At 46.0% G+C, this 21992-nt stretch overlaps 1 long non-coding RNA gene across 1 annotated transcript in view; it reads right to left on the reverse strand.

The window, feature by feature from the left end:
* Positions 1-2765: 2765 nt before the first annotated feature.
* Positions 2766-21992, reverse strand: part of LOC135914430 (uncharacterized) — a 391576-nt gene continuing 372349 nt past the window's right edge. The window contains exon 5 of the long non-coding RNA XR_011506934.1: positions 2766-6392. This is a non-coding gene — a long non-coding RNA (uncharacterized lncRNA). The remainder of the gene's footprint in view (positions 6393-21992) is intronic.

Genomic DNA, 21992 nt, shown 5'->3' on the forward strand with positions numbered 1-21992 from the left:
ACAAGACCTGATTTTTTTCCTTCCTTTCTCTCCTTCCCACCCTCTTCTAGGGCCTTTCTTCTCCTTCCTCCCATTCCCTTCAGAGTAGCATGTAGGCGAAAATACGCTGGCTAAACACTCTGCATTTTCAATAAAGAGCCTGCTCTCTCCTGATAGGAAATCCCACGATACGCGGGTGACGCCGGGTAGAATAAACTAGGTCCATATTCAAGATTTGCTTTTGTCATGGCAGAGTATCCACTTTCACGGACAAGTCCCAAAGAGGTTCCCTAAACTTCGTGCGCCTTTAAATCACCTGCACATGCCTGGCTGAGTATGTGTGTGTGCACCAGCCACGCATGGTCGCTTCGTGGCTGTGGCGCGGCGCCGCTAAAGCACGAGGACACGGGATCGAATCCCGGCCGTGACGGCCACGTTTTGTTTGGGGCGACTTGCAAAAACTCTCGTGTGCCGTGAACTGCGTGCACGTTAAACGACCACAGGTGGTCGAAATTAATCCGGAGTCACCCCCCCCCCCCTTACGGCGTGCCTCATAAAATGATCGCGGTATCGAAGTTTCTCAAGTAATATCTTAGTAAACGTTTAATGTTACAGCTTATGGCTTGGAATGAATGGTACGAACGCTTACTCTCGCCGTTATTAGAGAGAGGGAGAGAGAGAAAGATCAAGGATAGGCACGGCAGGGTGGTGATTATTAGAATACCCAATAAATCAACGTGCCACCCTGGTGGGATTTGCTGAAACCATCGAAATCCCCCTGAGCAGCTGCCCTTGGTAGTATACGTCTGGAGCATCAGTTTACAGGCTGCACTAAACCGGCTATAGACTACAGAACATTTACTGAGACGAAAATTCTTTGAACGGGACGTAGCCACACACTGCGCCGCTGGCGCAGAATGATCACTGCAGCCTCAGTGATTGATTCAGTCTTGTGCACGGTCCCTGCTGCACGCAGTGCTCAATCTCTCCCTGTTTTCCTCTTTCTATTCACCATTTCCCTCCTCTGCCTTACCTAATTATGCCAAAGTGTCACCTCTAATAAAGCGTCAACCCCCTCAATCCCCTTTGCCCTGAGAGATGGGTAGCAAGCCGGATGCTTGTCTGGTTGATCTCTCTAAATTTCCTCTCCTTGATTTACTCTCTCTCCCTCCCTCTCAAATTTAGCATATCAGTCTTTTTTTAATAATCACTGATGTGTTTTACAAGGCATAGCACAGGCAGGTTGATAGTGACCAAATAGGTGAACATCTTCATCATAATCAACATTAACATCATCATCGTCACATCTTTATGTACACTGCACGACGAAAGCCTCTCTCAGCGTTCTGCAATTACCCCTGTCTTACGCTAGCTGATTCCAACCTGCGCCAGCAAATTTCCCAATTTTAACGCCCCACTTGATTTTTTGCCCTTCTCGACGGCGCTTCCTTTCCATTCCTACCCATTATGTAAATCTAATGGTCCACCGGTTATCTACCCAACGTCATACATGGCTTGCCAGCCCCGTCTTTCTTTTTTTTTTTAGCGTCAATTGGAATATCCGCTATCCGCGTTTGCTTTGATCCACACTGGTTCCTTACTGTCTCGTAACGTTACGCATAACATTTTTCGTACAGAAGCTTCTTTGTGAACCTCCAAGTTTCGGCCTGATATGTTGGCACCGGCACCAGCACCATTTTTGCTCGAGACGCGTCTACGGAGTTTCGAGAAGCGTATGTTGGCGCCGTTGCTGCGCTCGAGCAGTGTAGGTAGCGCCACGGTCGAGGAGGCAGCGTGAAAGAGAGGAGAAACGAGGAGGAGTGAAGGCGGAGGAGGTGAGTGCCACTACTTTAAGAAGTTTAAGGGGTTTTAGTAGCACCTCTTCCACCTCACTGAGCTGCACGCAGCGCCGCCTTTCGACTGAAGAAGACGCTATTGCAACCAAGAACTGCCATGAAATCTAGATGAAACGTTTCGGAATACGGGGGATAGTATCGAGAGACCCCGGTCCAGAAAGACGTTCGCCTCCGCCGTAACATCACAGAAATGAAGAAACGTAACTATTATCGTCGTCATTGTCGTCAAATGTAAATTTTATTTCACTTGTTGATCAAAGTATCCAACCAGTATCAGGCACTACAGGATTAACACGAGGACAGTGGTCGAGGAGGACGAGGAATAAACGTTTATTTTTGAAACAGTATCCCGGGGTAAGCCCCGGTTCTACTGTAGGTGGGAGGTCTCTTCATTCCAGGAACCTTCTGGCCTTCGCTGTCTCCTTGGCCCTGGCGACGAGGCGTCGTTGTTGTTCCAGGTCCTCGGAGATGAGCTTGGCCTCCGACGTTTCTATGAGGTCTTCGCTTTCTTGTCTGGCGTTACCACAGACTTTCGGTGAAGGCACTGCTTCTTTTAACGGTGGCTTGTGGCGCATTTCAAACTCAAATTCAAGTTTATTTACCAGACAATATGCTGGAATGTCCGCTGGGCTAAAAGCCGTGAAAACGGCCTGGTGGGGTGGGGCCCAGGTGACCGTTACATGGCTGCAGCTATACAATATGCACAAGTAGAAACTAAGATACGCTGTGAAAAAGGCAAAAAAGAAAACATGCAGATCACAATGCATAACATATTCATAAATCACACGAACACACTTGAAATACAATGCACATGGAAATGCGTATGCAAATTAGAGAACATAGTACAACATATTTATCACTCACACAAATACACTGAAAATGCATTGAAGCCTCCATCTCTGTCTGTGTTTCGATTGGTTTGCTAAATTAATGAGCGTTCGCAAACAAAAAAAAAAGGACTCGCCAGCGTTGTAAGTCAGTGCTCGGTGTTTGCTAGAGGGCACAGAAGGCGGCTCCTTCTCTTAGAAGCAAGAAAACGCGGTAGGCACTCTTGCCTCTGTCGTTTTCGAGCCGGGCAATGGAAAGGCGCGCCCCGATCCCGCAGCAGCGAGAGCGAACCCGGCGATCCCAACAAAAGAAGAGCGAAATGACGAGGAGGGAGAGAGGGGGGAGGGAGGGGGGAGACACGACAACGACGGGCGCGTCCGGTGCAGATTCAACAGCGGCAGCTCGGGAGCCCTCAAGGTGATCCGGGAAGAAAGCAGCGAGGAGGCCACGCCTAGGGTCACTGCTCTCGCATATGCGCTGACCCCTGACCTCCTTTTTTTGTTACAGGCCTGCCTGCCTGCCTGCCTGCCTGCCTGTCTATAACGATCACGTCTCCCCAAATCCGCGCAGTGCGCTCAACGCTACACGGATGTCGTCGGCCAATCAAGAGAGAGAACTATGAAAAAGAGATTGACCACTGTTTCGTTGTGCGCCGCTAATCCATCCGTCATTCTTATATCCAACCGATGTCAGGCGCTGGAGGATTAACAGAGCACAGTGGTCGAGGTCTTTTCTTTCTATCGGTGGGTTCTCGCGCACAAATTGAGGGGAAAAACGTACGGCGTAGCAGATACATGAGCGTAAACTTCCAACTGAACTTTATTAGTGGGGCAGGGTGAAGTTCATGTACAGAGATGACATCACGCACTTCCGGTTGGGTCACTATCGCGTCATATTAAGCAGCCCGTCACATCACCCCTGCGCTCGAACTTCATCCCTAGAGGTGATACCACAAACTTACGGTTGGGTGACTATTGCGACATGTCCCGACTATGCATAAACTTTACAATGCCTGCCTAATATAATTACGTTTGTGACTTCCCGTGCTTTCGCCCTCAAATATATTCGAGCGCAGAAACCAGCCGGTATGAATTTCGGCTACCAACTCGCCGAAACCGGTGCGTTCTTTTTCTTTCCTTCTTATGCTCGCTCCCGCCATGTCTGACGCGATCTGCAGCTTTGACTGCACTGCATGGTATTGGTGATGCAGAGTAAAAAATAGTAATGGCTGCTTCGACGCTAGTTCGTGCGCGCGCAACCCCCAGTTACCGCATCTCCACCCCTCCCGTGGCGGTGTGGACGATTGGAAGAATTGCACCCACCTTCAGTAGAGCACCGGAGCGTGCACGCTTCTTAGGCTCTGGGGTCGCAGGTGAAAGACCACGCTGATCTGCTGATCGGAGACCGGATGGCCGATCCGGTAGTGCTTCCTTTCCCCGCTTTTATTGCGATGGCAATTATGTGGACCCTCCAGGCACAGTTCTGCCGTCGTCTTCGCCGTGGGCGTGATGTTCCGCATAAAGTTCAAGGGCGATAACATCGTCGCCGCACGCCGTATGCTGCGTGTCCGAGTGCTTTTTTTTTCTTACCCTACAGCTACAAGAAACAATGAAGGATCTTACCAACGTTTATGCACATTATGCGTGGTAATTGCCGAGAGTTTCTAAAATGTCGCGCAAGCTGCAACATCCTTCGCCTCATCCACGGGTGGCAACATCACGCAACTCTGCCCTCTGTAGAAGAGCTGAGGATGGGGCTAGTTGGTCGCACGTGTTGACTGAATGCAGCGCATGGTTGCGAAATCAAGTCGCAAAGAAAGAACGCAGACGACACTGGACGAAAATGAACTCACAGGTGTTTATTTTGCACAATCACTGTATATATGTGTGCGCTGATATTTGCGATCGTCCAGTGCCGTACGTTTGCGTCCTTTCTTTGCATCCCTACATGTGCCTTTATTTCACAATAGCATGCTGCAGTCAGTCAATATGCACTTTGCAGCTTATGTCTGTACAAGCAGAAGTTGCCATATAGAGTGTCTTACAAATGTTACGAAAGAGATCTCTGGTTATATCAGTGATCCACGAGAACTGCATGATATGCGGTTCTGTTAGCGCGTACGGAATGACAGTGGGTAGCACATGTACTTGCCTAAACGTCGTCATTTTGGCTTCACACGACTTTGTCACTTTGCAAATTGATCACTTCCATTAAATACGGTGTTAAAATTAAATTATGGGCTTTTACGTGCCACAGTCACGATCAGATTTTGAGAAACGCAGTAATGTGGGATTCCGGCATAATTTGGACCATCTGGAGATCCTTAACGTGCACGTAAATTTAAGTACAAGGGTGTTTTCGCATGTCGCGCCCATAGAAATACGGCCGCCGTGACCATCGGATACGGTGTTATAGACGCTGCGATACCCAATGATTATTCGTGTGCGCCGACGCTAACTGCATTCTTGCATTTATAAAATAAGATTTCTTGGAAATGACGAAGATAACGCCTAATATGAAATAACGCCACTATATATATGAGACGTCTGAAGCCACAAGCATGAAGATCAGACAAATACATACGCGGTACCCGTCACACAGATGGTGGTTGAACGGTCGCATAGTCACGGTAATGTTTTGTAGGAAACTTCATGGCGAGTGTAACCGGTGGCACTCCCTGCAACGTGACAGCATAGTCTTCAAGATTCTGCACCGTTGTTGTATTCCTCACACGAGTACACGCCGCCGCTGGGCGATGCTGCCGTTTTGGGGCCCGATGTAGCAGCATCGGGCCTCCTCAAACGTTCGTCTACATGACCGGCGTTGTTGGAGAAGTATGGGAGAGGCCTTTGCCCTGCAGTGGGCGTAACCAAGATGATGATGATGATGATGATGATGATGATGATGATGATGATGATGATGTAGCAGCATATGAGACGACCGACCCAAGCTACATACAGCCAGCGAGAGTGTCAAAACGTCCCGCGATATCCTGCTGCCACGGGAACACCTTGTGCGTCATGACATCACGGCATAGTGATGCCGCGATAATTCATGATACAGCAATCATGTTTAAAAGCGAAGATTCTGTGGCGCGTGAATTGTGGGAGGCTAACCAGATTAAGAAAAGAGGGAACGCTTGTGTCAGCAACCGGTCTCTGAATATTTACGCAAATGAAAGCATGTCTTTAGATACGTTTTAGATATTTGATTAATCGTGATTCCCTTCGTACACCTCTTCAGTGTTCTCGCGCGTGCGCATTCACACAATTAGCGCTCCCTCTTTTTTCTTCCCTCTCTCCCCCTGGATATGTAATCAGCCACCTTTGACTTCAATAAACAGTTGCAAGTATCGCCTTGTCTTTGTTCCATCTTAGTGTGCTGTCCCTGTTGGCACTTCATATTTTGAAAGACGGCATAGTAACCTGCAGGAAAACGAAAAAAAATAAATAAAAGAAAGTGATTCGTAGAAAAGCTATCGTATTAAACTATTAACGGCACTGCGAGCCTTGGCACTATTTCCTCTTTCTTGCGCTTCGTCCAGGACCTTCCTCTCCCGCAAGAAATATAAAAATAAACGATCGAAAATATAATCCAAGTACTAAATTAACATTTAACTATTTTTCTTCTTCTTCTTCTTCTTTTTCTCCTCCTCCTCCTTCTTCTTCTTCCTGGTCTCTCCTCCTCCTCCTCCTCCTCCTCCTCTGGTGGCGCACATCTCCCTTCCACCTGAAAGTAGCCATATAAGTGTCCAAGTTTCTATGTTGCTTACCTTAGAAAAAAAAGACAGATCTTTAGCGCCGAATAATACAAATAAAACCCTAGAAAAAAAAACCCCACACCAAACAAAACTGTCGGACAACCCTCCCCGTTTTCCTCGACGCTTTCTCGCCATGTACTAAGCGTTATAATTTTCTCAGAATAAGCGCGCTGTTCCACGGGATGTGGCGACTCTCGGATTACAGTGTTTCACTCAGCCGCTTGCGTGGAAATCACGGCGCTAAGGAGTGATCATAAAAGTGCTCACTCGCCTTTCGCTAGACATTTGTTCCTCCGTAGCACTAACGCCCATTTCTTGTACTTTCTTTATTCTCCACTTGCACTTCGAGGACGCTCTGCGTTGTACTGCGTAGATGTCAGTTACGCCCCCCCCACCCCTTCCCCCGCCCACCAAGAAGATAACACAGTGGATCCAGCTATAGGTCACTCGAATTCAGCGTTAAACGCTTTCTCTTAAGGAAAACAAAAGGATAGCGTTTCAGTATTTCTGGTCTCTGTCGCCCCAGTCAACGCTCTCAGAGGGTTTACAGTAGTAGTTGTAGTAGTAGTAGTAGTAGTAGTAGTAGTAGTAGTAGTAGTAGTAGTAGTAGTAGTAGTAGTAGTAGTAGTAGTAGTAGTATATTTAATATATCCTCCCCTTTGCATACATCCACAAGAGAATGGACAGAAGCAAAACGAGCCTTCCACGCCTTAAAAAGGCTTCTGCAACTGCGGTTCACAACAGATTACTCATGTCTTATACAAAGCACCTTTGACGCTTTATAAAACAACATCAGTGGACAACAAGACGATATTTCGCATTTACAAAATCATCTCTGTGCAATACTGTTTGGCGTTGACAAGGCCAATATCTAAGCTATATTTCAATTCAGTTAACTAATTGCACATTGCTTAGTATTGCATCGTTCGTTTTCCATAATTTGTCGCCGTTCTTGGCAATCTTTGTAAGTTTCTTCTGGCGGCATAATGTTGACTATTTATTAATGTTTACGGTTACTGCAGATGCCATCTAAAATATTTCAATATGCAAATGACATACCGAGCTGGAACATCAAATTAGCAGCTGTGATAGGAAATAAAAGTTCGCATAGCGAAACCAACAAATGGGGTGACAGGTTCTAAGAGAACTCGATAGTTATGAACCCGAAAGAAAAAAAAAAGACGTTTTAATTCTACATCCATCAAATGGTTGTCGTAGCACTCCTCTGCAATGGCGCAACTACTTCTTAAGTAGTGTCTTGGTATCTTCTTGGACCAGCCCTTAAGGTAGGATTACCACGCTGCTCAAATATAAAACTTCATAAAAAAAAATACGCTACCATTCTAAACTGACTGCGTTTCTCTTTGCTATCTTTCTTTTTTAATTGTTTGCGTCGCTAACGCCAGTGTTTCGGTAATATCTGCGCGAATCCTGTCTTCGGTACTACGTAGCTTCCAAGACGACGCACGATTCCTGCGAGACATCGCTGTTGTTTATTAAATGGCCCGTCGGTGCGGCTTCGAAGCTGCGTTGCGCTGGAAAGCGCGAGGTCGCGGGTGCGAACCCGTCCCGCTCGTGTAGCTTGCACGGGGTGCACAGCAAAGAACTCCAGATGGTGAAAATTAATACGGAGTGCCCCCGTATGATTTCGTACGACATGCCTCATAATCGGATCGCGGTTTCGGCACCTAACACCCCATAATATAGCACAATTTTGTTTATTCATTGGTAAGACAGTATGCAAATGGCCTATTTAAAGGGACGGCTATTCCCATCATCAAAAATGAACTCTAGCGGCCATATGTAGAAAAACACGAACAAATAATATAAAATAAAGGGTCAGAAGAAAAAAAAAACAGCGGGGCACTAGAACATCACCGACGTCAGACATATATAGCTTGACGTACAGTACGACATTACTAGGTTTTGGTTCTAGAAACGCCAGCGCAATATGCATACGTAGTCATAGTGCGCTGTACAGGCCACGTGCGAATGTTCAGTCAAAGCGCGCGTTACAAGAACAGTCAGTCGCTATCCGTGTACACAGCTACAGCATGACAATCAAAATAAAAATAAGAAGACCCGCGAGCACGGCGAAAAAACAAATAAACAAAGCGTGTAACAAAGATTAGTGCAACTTCGCGCATATACAAGAGTGCGAGGCATGCAATACCCGTATGCATCACGCGGGCGACCGCTGAATGCAGCTCGCTCCGAGAAAGCCGCGAAGGGCCCCGCGTTCACGCATGAATGACCGCTGCTTTCCGAATCGCCACGAGTTTGTGCGTGTCCCGCGAAACGCCGACGTTCCAATTACCGATTACACCGGGATCCGCAAGCGATAACCGAGAGTCCCCATACAAAAATGCTTCCTTACTTTCTTTAGAACTTTTATCAACATCGTATCAACTTTAGTAACATCCTATTGACTTTTACTTTTTAGTAACGTTTGTCAAATGAAAGTTGGTTACTTCTTTTCTAACTTAAGCATATAAAAAGAAAGTTACTAGAAAGTTAAGACACTATATTTCAACTTTTTAGAAACACGATTCAATAGGAAGTCAATAAAAATAATTATGTTCTTAAAGTACATAACCCAAGTTACAAAACATGCATGAATATTATTGAATAAGGTTATAATTATTCAGTGAACATGGCTGGTGCAAGACAGTCTTGTTTCATGGACAGCTGTAAATTTCCACAATTTTCAATCGACTTTCTAGTAACACTGGTCACTAGAAAGTTGTTAAAAGTGATTTAGTGAAAAATGAACATATATAACAGCATCTGAACTATAAATGAATATGCAAAGACTGGCTGCTTTTAAAGAAAAATGTTTTTTGCACAGTAACTGTTTTCCTAATTTTTAATCACCTTCCTAGTAACAGATGATAGTAGAATGTTCATAGAAAAAAATTGCTTCTAATACCGGACGCTAAGAGGAAATACGGTCTCACCAATTCAAGATGAGGGCACGTATTCTCGAAAACACGACAGCTAGTGCCATGGGAAGCGTGTATATGAGCGGTGATCATGAATTTGTGCTCAGTAGGTGTCAAAGAAGCCCGTAGGCCATGCACCTTAGCACTAGACGGAGCTGCACGGACTGCGCGCTGATCGGCTCGTGTTCGCCAACAAAAGCGGGAGACACACGGTCCGATTCGGTGTCCGATCCGGCGTCCGACGCGCCGAAACTGCAGCCCGAATCGAGGTGTTTTGCCGTGCCGAAGCGCCGGTTCGGACGTCCGGCGTGCGACAAGCCGGGCAAATTTTCATCGTCCGACGTGTCCGACAGCTGCACCGTCGTCTGGCCGCAGCCAATGGCAGCGCGGCTGGCATGTGACCTTCTGTGACGTTCCCTACACGGAGGCGGTGCTGGCTGGCCGGTTTCTCGCAGTTATTCTTTTTCCTTGCCTGCTGCAGTTTGTTTCTGACATCAAATAGTGACCAATTCAGTAAAATTATCTCGAACATGTGCCTGTTATGCAAACCAGCACCTTGTACACTAGCACTAAGCTACTGGTGAGATCGGGAGCCGCGACGCGAGGGCATTTCGCGAGCAGACATCACACACCGACCGTCTGAGCGAGGCCGCTCGCTTCGTTTGCACGTTTGCTCTGCGCAACGACTGCGTCGAGTAAACCAATTGTATTTAATTACGGCCGACCTAAGTGTACAGTGTTATTTGTTTTGGCAAAAATAAGCACTCTTCGACGAGCTCGGGCTGGATCGCAAGCGCCGTCGGCTGCAACGTCCGCCTAGCTATGCCTACCGGCCCTATCGCTGGCTTTAGCGGAGCCGTCAGTGGACAACGCGCCGTCGTGAAGTGTTCTGTCACTCACAGGGGCATAATTTTATCAACAGCGTTCGCGTAAAGCGAAGCAGTGTTGTGCAGAGTTGTTTATATTGCGTTTCTCGACGTGGATATGAACTCAAGCTGGGGAGCTGGATGTGGGCGGAGCTTACGCGCCGCTCATGCCGTAGCATGCAGCGCCGCACGTCGGATCGGACACCGAATCGTACCGCGTGTGTCTGTATAGCTCGCTCATGGTTCGGCTGAAGTCCCCGTATATTCTTTATAAATACGGAAGCCTACCTAGGCACTGTAAACCCAACGATTGGGGCCTAAATGCCTCTCCGCCTCCCACTACGACTTCCTTTGAGTGACAAATTCTGATCTCAAAGGCCGTGCTTTTGCAACCTGCATGCACCTGAAGCAATTGCGAATCTTGAAGGCAACATCCGCTTAGTTTTTATTATATATACATTTCCTTAAACTTCATATCACAAAGTACAAAGTACGCACTTTTGGACGAAACAAATCTATTAAAGGACTCTATCAAATGTTATTAGGAAAAAACACGCAATTTTTTCATTTAAGATGCATTTTTCTAAAAACCGCAGAGTGGCGCTACTGTAGTATTTGTTTGGTCGACACACCACGTTGGTTGTAGTGAATGTTCCTTGCAGTAAGGTGGTATTTGAGTTATATTTTAGAAGTGCCTAGACAAAACGTGCTCCTTGTCGTGTGCAGTAAACTTCCCAAACCCTCCGGACTCGTGTAACGCCATTAGCTCGCCGTGTGTTTCGAGCGATCCACCAGTGTCGTCAGTGAGTGCCCTAGTACAGCGCCCGTCCGAGCTGCCTGCCCGTGCTCTCGTGAAAAAGCCTGGTACTGGGGCTTCGAATTGTAGTGTATGGAAGACTGTTGAAGGTTGTGCATTTGTGGAGCTGGAGTTCATCGGAAGTTCTACAGTGCTTGCGCCAGAGAAACGTCGGTGCCTCTGTACCTGTTAGACGAAGGAGCGTTTGCCAAGTCTTGAAAGGTAAGCAAGTTTGGCGCTTGCGCGCATTCTTGAAGCTTATGATTTACGTAATGAGCGTTGTGTAACTAGCTAGAGCAAAGCGCTTTCCTATCGTATGTTAGCCATGTTGCTGTGCACATTTAGCAAGCAATTTCAGGAAAGCTTCCTCTGATGTTACAGCGTGCGTGCATTCTGCTACCCGCCTTGATTGCTATGCCTGAATGAGCACACAATTATGAAAACACATTGAAAGTTGGTGTTCGTTCGGTAGTTTCCTGGCAAGAAGTTATTCGCTATATAGGCATTCCAGCAAGTACAGTACATGTGTAATGTATGCGTCGATGTATCATGGGCTTCGCGCGTTGACACACGATTGCTATGTTTGACGCTTAAGCAGATAGAAGCTTGTATGAAGATTTTTGTATGTATATAGTTCGGTTTGGAGGTACGCGTCGCGAGAACCTGTGTGTATTGTTTATGTTCTTGAGTGTCTTCACGTATTTGTCTTCTATGTTACAGAGCGGATATAGGCCGATATTACAATAACGAGGTGCATTTTTAATCTAGACATTTCAATCAGCCGCCGGTCTTTAAGAAAGACAGACCAACCAAATCTTAATAACGAGATGTCAGCTCTTGCAATCGTAGGTTACGGCAGTGCGTAATAATTTAAGGACTGCAATTTTGTAGCGATACTTACCCCTCGATTCTATATCACTCTTCTCGCCCACCGCTAACGGCCGGCAGCTGCATGCAGTACGTAGCATGGGCCGGGGCGTCGGTCAGCCTACTAACGAATAGCGAAAAGGAATACCATCGCTACAAAATCGCGGTCTTAAAATTATTACGCAAATTTTGTGCACAATGAGATGTTATAAACACACCATGAAACATGAAAAAAAGGTTTACAACAGAGATGACATGTATGCATGGGCACATATATGTGTCAATAAAGTACTCGAGCCTCTTTCTGCCTACAGAAAGAGAAGTTATGTCTCCTCGAGGGCATGGCTGCTTGTACTAATGAACCTCTAAGGGAAGGTTTTCTCTAATCCCTATTTTTGATATCTAAATGCTTATGTGGCATGTACAAACTGCTTGCATCAGTTTCTCATTGGGATGAGCTGTCTAAATGTAATCTTCAGTAATATTTGCAATAATTAAATCCTTTCACCTGTCTTCTAATGACTAAAGTTCTATGCTTCTACCTTGACAAACCTTTTGTGAAATTAGTTTGATGAGGCCCAATATACAGGGCTTTCTAAATTGAAGGTATCAGTACCTATTAAAGACTATGCTAACTATGAAAATGCTGCTTGTGTATGTGGTTTATTCACTCTGTCAGACAAAATCTTTACACCCAAGTGCAGTTAGTAAATTGAAAACTGCATGTCTGCAAGGGCAAGTCAGAATTGTATTTGAAGACAATTGCATCTTGTATGATAGTTCTCGAGCACTTGTGCGTCGCTAATCGAGCACAGCTTGGCCCAATACTCTGTGAGGCTTGAAGCTTTCAATGTCTGCTAATCACTAAAACAGCACCAGATCTCACTCTGTGTCAAGGGGTGGCACACATTTGCTTCGTTCTAGGCAGATGCATGTCTTTCTTTCGCATTGAAGTTCCCAATTCTTTCTAGTCTTACGTAGAAGTACACAGCTCAGTACAATGCATGTATGGTATACGTAAGGCTGCTTTGTTCTCTAAACCGAATCAACAAGAAGCAGCGACTTCCGTTTTTGCAAACCTTACCCTACTTCCTAACCATTCCTTGATCAAACGTGTATAAAATGAATCTGTGGTTGTATTCTTTCACAGGTAGTCATCGGTGACGGTGTATACTTTGAAAAGGGCCTGCTGAAGAGGCTGTGCCTGGATGCTAACAACTCAGGCTTTCACTTCGCGGAGGGCCTCCTGAAGGCTCCTTTTTCAATAGAAGACGTTGAAGGGAGGTCCTTCTTTGGGCGGCTTTCAAATGCCTTCCACAGAAAGATCCTTTGGATTCCAAGAAGGTCGACACCATAGTAGGTATGTGTGTCACAAAGAAGCATCTTAATATTCTTTGTGCTGTTTTCAACAAAACTCCTTTCATGGCAATTTCAGTGCTATCTTAGGGTATACTCCTTTCTTTCCTGCTAAAATAGCTATTAACCTGATTATAATAGCATATTATAATGCAAGCTTTGCCACCATAACTAGAAAATTGTCATTACTGTTGGCATATGTATTTTTGTGATAGAGGCCCTGGTCATATGAATGCACTGATAATATAATATCCTGTCTTGTGGAAAGCTAACATGTTTAGTAACAAGCTCACTTTGACAATGTCTGCCTGCACAGCAAAGGCATTTTCTAATCTTGCTGTAGAACGTCCGTAATGCATATTCAACTGCTTACATGTTGCTTGTATCATTTCGTAGTTCTTAAGTGCAACACAAAAGTCAACTGTTCTATGTACCTGTGCCCAAGCAAAGCTGCAGCACAGTTATGACTGGCACCTTGCCTTTCCTAAGACAATTCACACATGAAACTTCCATGTACTGGTCACAATACGAATATCGAAGTTCATTAAACAGAAGTTGATTTACAGCTTTTTTTTGTAGATGACAATTGGCATGATAGAGTTTATGTGTCGTGCATCTGTTGGTGTTACGCACATCCACCACGCTCCCAGCTTTAATGCACTAATTCAGTCATTTCATGCATTTTTAGGACTTTGCACAAAACAGGTGGAGATGTTTAGAGCTGACAGGGTTGAAAGCTTGTCTCTTGTGCACTTCCTTTTTAAGAAACAGATGCATGGTGTGTTGCAATGTCACTGTAGCAAAACTAATATATTGCCTTTTTTCTTCTCTTTTTTAAACTACACAACGTAACATTTCAGCCTACTTCCAGGGCAGCTGGAGAACTCGTCCTCCTTACTAGCCCGGGGATATTAAATGGATGTGTTCAAGCACAAATGGAAACCTGTCTTCTTCTGTTGCATGCCACACCTAGCCACTTGGCAATCACTATTCGCCACAGACAGATAGTTGACGGGATGTTACTAGCAAGTCGTTAGGATATATAAAGGTGGTTAATAAATAGTCGCTGCACAGTTTTTAGAAAGCAAATAAAAATTTTATTCAGAGATAATCAAAGCTTATTTTTGCAATATATAATTGCGAAAGTAATTACCTCTGAATAAAATTTTTATGTACTTCCTAAAAACTGAAACGACTATTTATTAACCACCTTTATACATCGTAACGACTTCCTAGTAACATCCTGTCAACTATCTGTGGCGGATAGTCGACAGGATGTTACTAGCAAGTCGTTAGGATGTATAAAGGTGGTCAATAAATAGTCGCTTCACAGTTGACTTTCTAACGACATAAGATAATAAGCAGTCGGTAACAATTATATCGACATTTTGTATCTATACTTTCAATTCAATATCGGTGGCCAATAGTCGGTAGGAGGTTACTAGGAAGTTGTTACGGTGTCTAAAGACGGTTTATAGAATGTCGATAGGTTCTAGTAACATTTGTCTAAAGATGGTTTATAAAATGTTACTAAAAATTTTTGTAAGGGTCGCTCGACTATGACCGAATAACACTGTGATCGGCTGATCGAAACGTTTACCCTCGCGGACCGTGAATTGTCAGTGCCGAGACGCTCGAAACACCGCACTGCGCCGTCGATATGTATTCGTCACAACGAAACGGATCTATAGTAGAAGTGGGCGCACGTCCATTTTCCCCCGTGGATCAGTCGTCCCGCGTGTGCGTGTTGTATACGCATGCCTCCCTCCCTCCTGTCTGTCTTTCTTTTCTCTCTCTGACATCTCTTTTAGAGGCGCGGTCTCTGCAACCCGGTTTCGAAGTGTCCGTGCCACAGATCAGTTCGATATACTGCGGAAAGAGTGGGTCATTGCGAGGCGAAAGCGATCTGCCAACTCTGACACATGACGGGGAACGCGACGATGGGTGTGTCCCTCCCTCTGCGTGGTAATGACCGGAGTCGTCGGACAGTCTGCGATGAATTTCTGTGAGGGTTCGCTTTTTGTCGAGGCTGCTTCGAGTGTAGCCTCAGAAGGTTCGAGTTGCTTGCAAGTGAACGAATGACTAAGGCACAAACTGCGTCGCGAAGGATAGCGGTGCCCGTTAAGGAACCTCGGGTGATCAGCATTGATCTGGAGCTGCCTATTATACGGCTCCGGATGAGTCAGCCAATCAGTGAGAACCAGTCATCCTGCCAGCCGGTTGGTTGGTCATCAGGAAAATGAGACCATTAATGAACAAGCCAATGAGTCCGGAAATCATTCAGTCATTCAAGTTAACCATCAACCAGTCGGGCACCTAGTTCATGAATCAATCATATGAACAATAAAACTCTAAATTAAGTCAAGCCAGAACTAGGGCCCATTTGCATGTTAGGAGGCTTGCGTGCAAGACGCTGCTTGCTTAACTCGATAATTATTCGAAGAGAGCTTCATGAATTTAGAAACCAGCTTGCGAAGTGAAGTCATCGCCTCCAGCGCTTTAAGCAACTTTGACGAAAGGCACGCGAGACCGTTGACCCCCGAGTTACGTTGTCGCCAAGGTCAAGTTCATTGTTCTTAAACAAGTGGGCAAATAGTGGGAATGCTCTGGGGCAGGACGGCGTCGAGCAGAGTCATTCCGGCGACTAAATTACACCCTCCACCACTGAGGAGACTCCTCTTTCGAGTGGTTGCCGAGAGGTGGACAACCGATGTGTCACAAAAGCGTGTCACGAGACTGTTGTCCAAGCGAGCAGGTGGTTTTGAAGATAACAGCAAATCACAGCGGGTTGTCCCTATAGAGAAAGGGGTAAAAAGAACAATTGCGCTGTGATTTCGTGCTCTCTGTGGGAGTTCCGTAATTGTGCTGCGATGAAACACGGTTTCCAAGGAGGCCTATCAGCGGAAAGACACGTGGATAGCGACAGAGCCCACTACACACTGGTCATCTCGTGCATTCTTTTTCTTCTCCTTACCTTTAGTCATCCTCCGCGTGCCAGAGATTAGGGCAGCTAACTGCGCTAATTGCTGGCTAACCTGCATTCTTTCCTTATTGCTTACTCCCTGTGTCAAGCTTTTTGATGTCGGTGACTGTATTGCGAGGCGTAATGGGTATTTAACGGTCACCAGTGGAAAATAGTAGAAAACATTCTACGAAAGTGTAGTTACACCACTTCACACTGAAATTTCTCGCACTCTCAATCTCTCCTTGACTGTTTGTATTTTCCCCACCCCCTTCCCCACTTCCCTACGGCACGGTTAAAGTGTCCACAATTAGTGAAACTGCTACCATGCCTTCGTAGTTATCGGTACTCGTTTAGAACTTGCAGTAGTGGCTTAGAAGACTTACAGTCCATAAGCCGTCTCGTATTAGTATATCACTGCCTATCTGATCAGTTCGCAGCTTGGCAGCTCTGAGAATTCCCTAATTCCCTATCGAGTAGCCCACTTCTCGTCTCTGGGTTGAGTCCAGACGCGTGGTGAATGCCCGCTGTAGATGCTTGAGCAGGAAACTTTGGAACGCAGATCCAGGTCACAGAAGTGCCAGGGCCGCCCTTCCCGTAGTCGCCAACAGTCACCGAAATAAAAAAAAACAACAAAACAGCGGACTTATACCAAGCGTCAGTCAAACACCCAGTGGAGATGGCATATTTCTTGTGCAATCAGAGGCGGTATTTTCTGATGATCAGATTGTATTTTTCTTTAATCTTTTATCATTCATCACGCCGAAGTGTGTGTCCTGTGCATAACCAGCCGCCGCGGTGGCTTAGCTGCTATGGTGTTGCGCTGCTAAGCACGAGATCGCGGGATTCAAATCCTGGCCGCGGTGGATGCATTTCCATGGGGGTGAAATTAAAAAAAAAATAAAGGAAGCACGCCCGTGTCCCCTGACTTGGGGGCAGATTAAAGATCCGCTGGCGGTCAAAATTAAGCCGGATTCCTCCACTACGGCGTGCCTCATAGTCAAATAGTGGTTTTGGCGCTTAAAAGCCGTGAATGTTGTTAATTCCTGTCGATAAAGGCGGCTAGGCACCGCCCCAGCGAACCAATGACGAATGGCCAAGAGATACCGAGACTGGAAAATGGAATTTATCATCACAAAATAAGGGTCCGTATATCCTGTAATGATTCCTTTAATTTTCCATTCTTTTTGCCTTTCGTCAGTCCGTATATCCTGTAAGGATTCCTTTAATTTTCCATTCTTTTTGCCTTTCGTCATTGAGTGACGCGAAGCCGCACCTCAGCTATGGCCGGTATTGGCTACGCGGAAGGATGCTTGATTAGAAACGAATAGAGCTGGAAGGAAACGATGCTTACAAAACACGGCATCTGATCCGTAATCATCGCTTCAGAACACTACCCTGCTAATTGCATAAGGGTTGTCTCATAGAAATGCACGCAGCACCTTAAGCCCGTCGCCCCGCTCCCTACCATATCTTATCGCCGTACGGCTTCTTTACCACACCACACTACTGCGCCCGAGGCTCACCGTCAGAGTTCCGCGCTCTTAACAACCCTCGCATTGCCGGCGGTTACACTCTCGCTGATTTCGAGCAGAGATAACCAGGACAGCAGGGAACCTCGCCTTTCCCCGTCCCAAAAGCAGCGCAGAAGAAATAGCGCCTTTCTGAGTCGTCCGCCGCCTTTGCAGTGAAGGCGGCTGTAAAAGATTCGCGCATTATCCCGGGGCGGCTCCTTTTGTGGTGGGCCGAAGAAAGACCGAGCGCCTTCCCCGAAAGATTCGTCACTCGTACCACCTCTCTTATTCTTCCTTTCTTTCTTTCCTTCTTCCTTTCTTTCTTTCTTTCTTTCTTTCTTTTGGACAGACGACTATATAGCCGACGGAGGGAAGACGCCGGGAAGAAGGCGTTCGCATCCTCCATCTCCAGCAACGGGCCTTTTCTCCGTGTCATCCGTCTTGCTAAAATGGCTGCAGTTTTCTCTTTCAAAAAAAAAAAGCAAAGAGAAGAAAAGAAAAGCGCAGCACCTTATTATCACGACTGAGTGAAAACGGAAAGCGTACCGTACCAAGCAGAAGTCCGAGTTCGAAAGGCAAGAGAAGGGTTCGGGGAACAATGTGAATGAACTCGCCAGTGAAGGCAACATCGGTGTTTCGTCTGAAACGGTTTGGCAGGAGGCTTATGTGCAGATCTTGTAAGGATGACGTCCGGAAAGCTGCCTCTAATTCTACGTACACCCTCCCGCCTTTCATCCATCTCCTTCCCCTTGCAGTTTGAAGTCTATCGAATATTTTTCGCTACTTATTCGAGGGTGTTACGCGTGTGCCGCAGATCACCCACGACGTACGTCCCAGAAAGAAGAAACAAGAAAAAAAAATTGAAAAAAATATAAAGGAGGCAGCGCTGAGGAAAGGTACCTCTGCAGTGCCGGAGGGACCGTAGAAAGAGCAGTGAGCACGAACGAAATAGCAACTTTCGAAGAACTGCTACTTGGTGTAGTTAGCATTCGTCGTCGTTCATATTTAATGTTCTCTTTAGGAAGTCTAAGATGAATGAATGAATCAATAAAAAGTAAAAGAAAGCACTCGCTCTTCGCTTCTGTGCCCTCAGCGACGACTTGTATTTGCTCGTTAAAATATGTATTCGCCACTAAAGGGAACACACATCGAAAGAAACATTGACAAAGCTATAGGCAAGTACATAAAACTAATTTATTTAGGATGCCGAGACAAAGAGAGAATAAACTTTATGGAAAAGAGCACGCGAGCGTAGGTAGTTTCTCCGCCCTGAAGTGGGTGGTCCCCTCAGTCCAGGAGTCCAGCGGCCTTAGCTGCCCGTCCCGTTCGGTTGCCCTTCGCGTCCCATTGCCGTGTGGCGCAATGTGTTATGGGTGCGAGCTCTGATGTGCTTGAGCAAGCCACATGGTACAGCTTTACCTTGAGTACCACATGGTAAAGCGCTGCGCATTGATCGCAGGGTGAGCATTTGTAGAAATACAGCGCAGGATGTATGGCGGGGTATAGAGGCTGAAGTGTGGATACGTGTTTGTTTGTAGTTTCCGCCATGTTACGGTTTACTCTCGCGTCAGAGCATTATGAGGCGGCGGTAGTGTTCGTCGCGAAAGGCGATAGTGCTCTAGGAAGTGCCTGGTATTTTAATGTTAGTGGGCTCGGGGGGGAACTGCTCGGCGTTCGTGCGCTCGGACGTAGGCATGTGCCTGCTGACTGCCGCGCAAGGACTCATGCCCCGGAGTCCACACGACTTGTATGCGTGGCGGGAGCTGGTGCGCCCCAATCAGAATGCGATGTGCGTCCATGGAAATTTTGGCCCACGAATATGTAAACAAACTGACATAAGCACCGAAGACCAATAAGCTTTCTTTCCTTTTTTTTTTCTTAGTCGGGGGTTTAACGTGCCACAACCGCGATCTCATTGTGAGGCACGCCGTGGTGGGGTACAAGTGATTAATTTTGTCCACGTCGCGCGCCTAAATCCAAGTACACGAGTCATCTTGCATTTCGTCCAGTCGAAATGCCGACGCTGGCATCGGCATTGAAGACCAATCGAAACTGATAGAACCACCGGTCCAAAAAGTTCCTTTGCGATTCAATTATTTGGAATCGTTATCATTCCAATTATTCGGAATCGATCGTTATTGGAATCATGCGATTCCAATAACGATCGTTTGCAGCTTGATCATTGCATCTTCCCAGAGTCGCGATCCCACCGACATGTGTAAGAGTGATGCATGGCCTCTTCTACACCGATCTGAAACAAAACTCTTCGATTGTTGGTTGTCCCGTCAATTACGATTGACCTACGGCGCACAACCATCTTCGCCACCGCGGAGATGGTTGGAGATTCAAGCGTACAAGCAAAGTCATCGGAAGCATTCCTTTCACGAGAGAAAAAAAAAAGGAAGAAAAAGAAATTCGACGAAAACAAGAGAAGAAAATAGCACGGCACGAAAGACGACGCATAATGCGCAACCTTGGAGACGTGCATGCCAAGCGCAGAGGAAACGGGACTTGTAAACCAAGAAAAAAAGGACAAGGAAGCGATGAAGTACAGAAATAAAGTTCAGACAGTGAAGAAATAAGCTACGTAGAGAAGAAAGAAAGAAAGAAAAAAAAGAAAAAGGAAATTGAAAGGCTGCCGCTGAGGAAGCCCCGGCAATTCTTTCTGTTAGCCGCCTCATCGGAAATCCTAAATCGCCCACGTTTCCCGGAACCCCGCGCAGATCTGTCTACTTCGTGCGTTTTCCTTCTTTTTTTTTTTAACCTTGTCCTCCGGCTGTGCTTAAGGGCTTCGTATGAGCAACGTAAAGTGCTGGAAAGATGATGCGGGCAAACAATAAATAAATGAAAAGTCAACGAAGGAAACCGAAAAATATAAACAAAGTGACATGGCACTGACGAAAACCGAAGACAACAATAAGCTCACACCGCTCCTTAACTACCGCTAGAAGATAGCCTATTCAGACAAGGCGCCGGACTGGCTCTTCAGGCCCATCGGCCATGCGTCTTCCATTATTTTCTTTCTCTCTTTGTTTTTTCGTTTTTTTTTCTTTAAGCCTATCGTCGAGTGTTTGAAGACGTCGACACGACGGCTATTAGCGCTCTCGGCGAAGCTCTTTACGGTGAGGAACGACACGAAAGAAAGAAAGAAAGAAAGAAAGAAAGAAAGAAAGAAAGAAAGAAAGAAAGAAAGAAAGAAAGAAAGAAAGAAAGAAAGGTGCTAGAAATAGGGAAAGAGAAACGTTGTTGCAAAGGCGAAAGCAGAGAAACAAGAGGGGTGAAAGCTACGACAAAATTGAGGAACGACAATGGGACGGCATTTCTCAAAGGCTGTAGCGTTTCCTGTCGTTACGCAGTTACGCGAATTCCTTCCTTTACTTTTTTTTTTCTTTCTGGCCTCCTTTTGTTTTAGAGAGTCGTGGCGGGTGGACAGTGAATACGGTCGTTACGTCTTTCGTCACGCACGTATGCGACTGGCGATTTCCTGAGGCGACGGAATGGACACCTTCCTGAGGTGACAGCCAAAGCGCACGCGATATACAAGGTGAAAAATCGTTAAGAGGAGCATCCATGCGAGGCAAGCGTCGAAGGCCCCGACAGATGATTATTATTCGCGCAATTTTTTCTTCGATTCGCCTTTGTTACGAGCGTCGAAAGACGTTTCTATCTCCCAGAGAATAAATTCACAATAACCTTTCCCTTGCATGTGTATAGCACCTTCTCAGGTGTTTTCATGTATGCTTGCAACGCGATATTACGCATTGGGGTAAAACAAGGTAACATTGGGTAACATTGGGGTAAAACAAGGTAAGACATTCTAGAGAGTGCTCAACCATGCTCACCAAACGACGTGGCCATAGCACCAAGCATTTAGCACCAAGTAAAAGGGCCTGATGCTGTCAGTTGACGGCGATGCCAGCCACGACGCGAAGAATTCGGTGACCGAGCCATAATTACCATACGAGAAAGAAGCGGTATGGAAGTACCTCTTTTGCTTCATAGACAGCGCAGATTTACCGAGACGGAAGCTTACCTTATTTGACGCATTGGCCCAAAGCACACTAAATATATATATATATATATATATATGTAGGCAAAGAGGGTTTCTTCAGGCTACCTTTCAAACGTAAAGAACTTGAGTGGTGCTACAAGGTAAACAGAACAAGTATTTAATTTCGACAGTTTCGATCGGTGGACCGATCTTCGTCAGGGTTTACATTACGATTTACATTTAGGGTTTACATTACGATCTTCGTCAGGGTTTAA

The sequence above is a fragment of the Dermacentor albipictus genome, chromosome 6 (genome assembly GCF_038994185.2).
Source record: "Dermacentor albipictus isolate Rhodes 1998 colony chromosome 6, USDA_Dalb.pri_finalv2, whole genome shotgun sequence".
Lineage (NCBI taxonomy): Eukaryota > Metazoa > Arthropoda > Arachnida > Ixodida > Ixodidae > Dermacentor > Dermacentor albipictus.